Below are 6,012 nucleotides of genomic sequence, written 5' to 3' on the forward strand. Positions count from 1 at the left end.
CATACAATCTCATACTGATCTGTAGAATCTACAGTAGATGTCAGTCACATGCTTAATGCTACATGTATTATACATTCCTATAGTTACTACATAGATGTTACTATTACATATACTGCTTGCCCTAACAGAAGCCATAATTTCTGTCTCATACAAGCAGCTTATCAAAATAGGCCAGGGTGCCATTTAAGTAATGCCCTGTTCAGAATAGACATGTACTACATCATGCTGTCAATGGGTAACATAATCGTGTAATTATACTCTGTAATTTGTCACTGATTTGATGGTCGAATGGTGCTGACCGCCAGTGTTTTGTTGGTTGTCACTGAGCCCAGCAACCTGCCACTCTCACAGCACATGTGCCTTTGTTCATCAGTTCTTTGGTCATATACTGTAGGTTTTGTATCTGTGGTCCCAGCACTGAGATATAGTCTGAAGTGGCTGCCAGACCCCTAAGGAGCCTGATAAGCCCCATAACATTAATTCCCCAGGTCTTGTGCATGTGTGTGTTTCTGTGTGAGACAGAGAGAGACAGAAACAGAAACAGAGAGGCATACGTGCACGTGCGCATTGCCTTTAAACGTGTGTGTTAGTGTGTGTGTGTGTGTGTGTGTGTATATATGTGTGTGTGTGTGTGTGTGTGTGTGTGTGTGTGTGTGTGTGTGTGCGTGCGTGTGCGTGTGTGCATTTGTGCATGCGTGCATTTGTGAGTGCGTGCATTTGTGCATGTGTGCGTGTGTGCGTTCGTGCGTGCGTGCGTTCGTGCGTGCGTGCGTTCGTTCGTGTGTGAACTAGGCCAGGCTGATAAAGCAAGGCTGTAGCGGGAACAGCTGATAAGCCTTCTGTCGCTTGGGGTAACCAGAGCATTTTGGAAAAGGGGTCATCGTGGGGACTGGAGGGTGGTCATAACTTTGTTGGGTTGACCTTTAGTTTGGGGTCTGATTGTTTGTATGTGTTTCTGTATCATTATCCATGATGTGGATAGACCAGGTCAATGCGGTAGTTAGCTCTAGTTTCTATCATCTGAGGCTGCTGGCCAAAATCAAGTCGGTGCTATCTTTTAGTGATTTTGAGCGGGTTATACATGCCTTCATATCTACGCGGTTGGACTACTGTAATGCCTTGTACGCTGGTTTAAACCAAGCCTCCCTTGCTCGACTCCAGCTAGTCCAAAACTCAGCCGCTCGTCTACTCACAGGTACTCGCAGACGTGAGCATATCACACCTGTCTTGGCCTCCCTTCATTGGCTCCCTGTCCGCTTCAGAGTGGATTTTAAAATTATTTTATTTGTCTTTAAATCTATAAATGGTCTGGCTCCTCTTTATTTGTCGGACCTTATTGAGGTTTATACTCCTTCTAGATCACTGCGGTCTGAGGGCCAGCTAAACCTCAGGGTCACAAAGAAGACCCGCTTAAAGTCCAGAGGCGACCGAGCCTTTTCTGTTTTAGCCCCCAAACTATGGAACGCACTCCCCTCCCACGTCAAATTGGCCCCCTCCATCGAGACCTTTAAATCCCGCCTAAAGACCCACCTCTTTACCTTGGCTTTTTAACCCCGCTTGAGTTCCTTTGGTCCTTGTATATATGTTTTGTCTCACTGTGATGCTGTTGTTTTTTCTGTTGTTTTCTGTAATGTGTCTCAGTTGTTGTCACTGTTTGTACTTTGTTTTCTCGCCGTTGTTTTTCTGTGTGGTAGCTTTAGTGCACTTGCTTTTATTTTATTTTTTCTCCTGTACAGCACTTTGTAAACTCTGAGTTTTAAAACGTGCTATATAAATAAAGTGGATTGGATTGGATTGGATGTGGAGACAAAAAACATCCCCACAAAGACAGTGAGACCTGTCAAAATGGACCTGGGTGGGGAGTTCATTTACATGGCTAAGAAAGACGTTTAGAGCTATAAGGTTACAATTAGTAAAAGATGCAGATTTGGCGTTAGGATTAGGCATTTGGGGGCTAGGTTTAGTGGGAACTGGGGAGGGGATTTAGTGTTATAGGTTTAGGGTTGAGGTTAAGGTTAGGATTTGGGTAAGGCAAATTGTGAAATTTCATTTTGAATGAAAATGTGCTTTTGATGTCCCCGTGGGATATACTGTACGTGTGTGTGTGTGTGTGTGTGTGTGTGTGTGTGTGTGTGTGTGTGTGTGTGTGTGTGTGTGTGTGTGTGTGTGTGTGTGTGTGGCTTCTGCCCTCATTATCACTGATAGCCATGTGCTGCTATAATCAAACTTTTTGGCGGGAGTTGTGAATTTGCAGAATATTTATATGAACAATGAGACAAATACTTTCACTTTCTCTTCAGCACGGACTGTAATGTTTATTATAGATTATAGTGTCAAAATTAAAATCTAAAAGCCGAATGGACTACAATCAGTGATCACTGTACAGTGTGAACATAAAATATTGTATGTGTGGTTTGTTTTCTTTATAGATGTCCTTTTGTGTAGAATGGAAGCAATGGGCTTACCTTCTGCTCATGGACTGTGACTGTTAACTGTCACTGCAGCAGCTGGCTGGAACATCACAGAGAACAGGAAGCTGTTCTCATCCCCTTTCACAAACAGAAAAGAAAAAAAAGAAAAGAAAGAAGCACAAGACCTGCCTCAGTGTACAGACCTAGGATCAGTTTCCCCTTCCTGAACGTTGCTGGAATGAAACTGCTTTACAGACCAGAGGTCAGTGCTGTGGATTTTTGTCCCTGTCTATTCTGTGTCCTTGCTTCCCCTATGTTTTTTCCCTTCAAAAACCCCTCCCCCTGCTGGTTTTGATTGGATACCTGCTCTGTGAGTCCAGGTAACCAGTGGAGACCATTGTCAGCGAGGGTGCAAACGTAAACACAGGTTTATTTGCAATGTAAAGCAGTGAGCCAAGCAACTGATCAACTGATCCGTATGGTACAGGCGCAGAGGCGCTCATATAGGCCTATCAGTGTGTGTGTATATATATATATATATATATATATATATATATATATATATATATATATATATATATATATATATATATATATATATAAACTTTATATAACACATCTTAAAATAGACCGACCAGGTAAAATAAAGCTTGTATTCTTTTGAAATTATGGAAAAAGTGTTCAGTATTGTGGGTGTTGCTCATGTTTTGCATGTTTTGTATAATGTTTTTTTTGTACAAGGTGCTAGCTAGTCTGCCCTACAGCATTGAGCTGCAAGCTACTAGCTAGGTATACACACTTGGCAGACAAGACACAAACATGCTGGCGCAAACTCACCCACAAAGGCACCAACTTTAGACTTGAAGTGAAACTGAGCTCTCTTTTTACTCAGACACTGGTGCTCCCTGGTGGCCGAAATCCGTAGGCTGCATCAACGCTCCAATGACCCAGAGTCCCAGACAAGAGAACTTTGATTAAGAATCCTCGTTTTATTCCCTCCCTTTGTACTTTCCTTCCTTAATGATGGAGAGGAGGGACTGTCCTCCTGTGTAGAACCAGAGCTGGTGCAACAACCCTTTAGTTGAAAAATGAAAGACCAATTAATACACATATATCACCAGTAGGGGCCTCTCTCTCTCTCCTAGGGGTGCCATAACTACCTAGGCCTAACTTAGTATCCTGCTGTGACCCGCTGTGTTTGACCAATTTATCATGCTTTTTAAAACCTAAAACATTAGGACTGTTTCATTACTTTGATCATATAGCCCTATAGTACGATCTCAAACTAGATATTTCACAATAGCCACAATAACACTTTAATTCTTTCTACCGTCATTTCAATAATGCAGATACTAGGACAGGTTATACTATCAGTTATGACTGAGTAAAAATTGTGTAGAATAATAAGTAAATACTCATTACGCATATTACTGTAATGTAAAATATGCCTGAACCTAACCTAAATTCCTAACCTTAAAATAAAACTGTGCCACTATGCATAACCCTAAAGGTATAATTTTATCCTCAGTAGGCCTAAAACAAATACAAGAATACGAGAACCGCAACCGCCCTAGCCGGCAGTCGTCAGGGAAAAAATGAGGGCATGTGTTTTGGGGTGAGCCTTCCGGTTACCAGCTGCAGGACTGATGAAGGTAATGGGAACAGGTGTATAGATCATGCAGGGAGTGACCTAGCCAGGGGAGAGACAGAGGCATGCAGCCAGAGATGGACTGTGACACAACATGAGAATCGTTTTCACGCCATAACCACAATATCTTGCTGGAGACCGTTACAGTACATGTATAATGTTATGACGTGACTTCTCGGTCCTTCATTCCTTCGCTCTTCTCTGTTTTTGCTCTACTCCCATGTCTGTCAGCTCCAAGAATGTGTTGGTTTGGCTCAGTGAGGTGAACTCCCATGCTGTTTTCATAACATAGCAGGGAATATTTGATTGTAACAATGTGTGTCTGATTTATAGTAGAGGGAGATATGGAGAGCAGGGGCAATTGTTAAAAGGTTTTGATTTAATTAATACAAATATTTATATCGACATCACATCACTTTTGTTTTATTGTTTTTGCTTCTTTGATTTCCTTGTGTTAATTTATGTATGTTGTTTTAACTTGTATTGTTATTTGCTCCTAGCTCCTCCTGTTAGCACTTTGTAACTGTGTTTGGAAAAGTGCTATATAAATAAATAAATCACACTTGGTGGGTGTACATGTATACTGAACACTGAACATAGGCATATTTGGGGACCTGTTCAGTGTTGAACACTGAACAGGTCCCCAAATATGCCTATGTCCGTATCAGTTGGATCAGCGGTTCTATACAACCGTCTATCCTATCTGACCGACCCGACGCCGGGCACGGCACTCCCACAGCTGGTCGTTGGTGTTATAGTGCCTACAGATAAGTGAACTATACAGACATACGCTCTTATGGACCACAGGCCAAGATTTCACACATTTATAGTAGGATATCAGACGTATCAAAGTATTGACTCAATGCTTTAAAACAAAAAATTAAATTAAGATCCACGATGACAAAAACACCTGGATATAATGAATTTACAGTACAATAAAAAAGGAATGAGCACTTCAAGCTTAGCTAAAAGGTTATGAAAATAGGTTTTTATAGTCTGCTTTAGAAGTACTGTATAGCAGATGTATACCGTAGATAGAATTCCATGGCATAGAGTGTGGAACCAAAGTAAACTGATTTATAGCGTGTATTCTAGGTTTATCTGATGTTCTGTTAGAAGGGATTTGGTCGGTGCATATATGCAGTGAGCACGTTAGAAACATAGGAAGGACTGGAGGATGTGGTCTGTGCGCATATAGCAGCATGTGGTCCGTGCATTAGCTGGCTGAGCCTCCATGAAGCTTCCCTTTTACAGCTAAGACTCTGATATCAGCTGCTTTCTGCTGAGGTAGACCTGCAGAGAGAACAGATTAAAGAAATATTCCACAGTCCAAAGTACATCAAAGTGATGAATCCCTTCTGTTGGCCATGTCTGCTGGCCTTCTGTTGCTGTTACTCTGTGTGGTGTGTGTGTGTGTGTGTGTGTGTGTGTGTGTGTGTGTGTGTGTGTGTGTGTGTGTGTGCGTGTGCGCGCTCGCGTGCATACGTAGGTATGTGCGTGCGTGCATGTGTTAGTTAGCGTACGTGTGGACAACTGGACATGTGTATGTTCGTGTGTGAATGCGACATGTGTGCGTGTGTGCACTGCATGTGCATCCATTCACATCAGTGTGTGTGTGTGTGTGTGTGTGTGTGTGTGTGTGTGTGTGTGTGTGTGTGTGTGTGTGTGCGTGTGTCAGAAAGGGTTAGCCAATTCATTGATGTTTCACCTGTAAAGTGTGAAAGTGGAGAGGCCAAATATGATATTACTGTCAAATGTAGAATGTCTAGAGTTCTTCTGGGCAGTGTGATGGTCTTGGCTTGACATTGCCTCAAAATCTTTTCCTTGAAGTGTTTCCATGGATTTCTCTTTCATCCCCTCTCTCTCATTCTGTTTTACATACATACACATTCACGCACGTGTGCACACATGCACGCACGTCGCACACACATGCACGTGTGTTGAAACAACATA

General features: G+C 42.3%; 1 protein-coding gene across 1 annotated transcript in view; it reads right to left on the reverse strand.

The window, feature by feature from the left end:
- The window catches only part of LOC310870329 (ETS-related transcription factor Elf-1-like), a 14,276-nt gene extending 11,691 nt beyond the window's left edge, over positions 1-2,585 (reverse strand). The window contains exon 1 of the mRNA XM_083781509.1: positions 2,466-2,585. The gene's annotated coding sequence lies outside the window, so the exon portion shown is untranslated. The remainder of the gene's footprint in view (positions 1-2,465) is intronic.
- Positions 2,586-6,012: the final 3,427 nt, after the last annotated feature.

The sequence above is a fragment of the Protomyctophum parallelum genome, assembly GCF_964188405.1.
Source record: "Protomyctophum parallelum genome assembly, chromosome: 14".
In the NCBI taxonomy this organism is placed as follows: domain Eukaryota; kingdom Metazoa; phylum Chordata; class Actinopteri; order Myctophiformes; family Myctophidae; genus Protomyctophum; species Protomyctophum parallelum.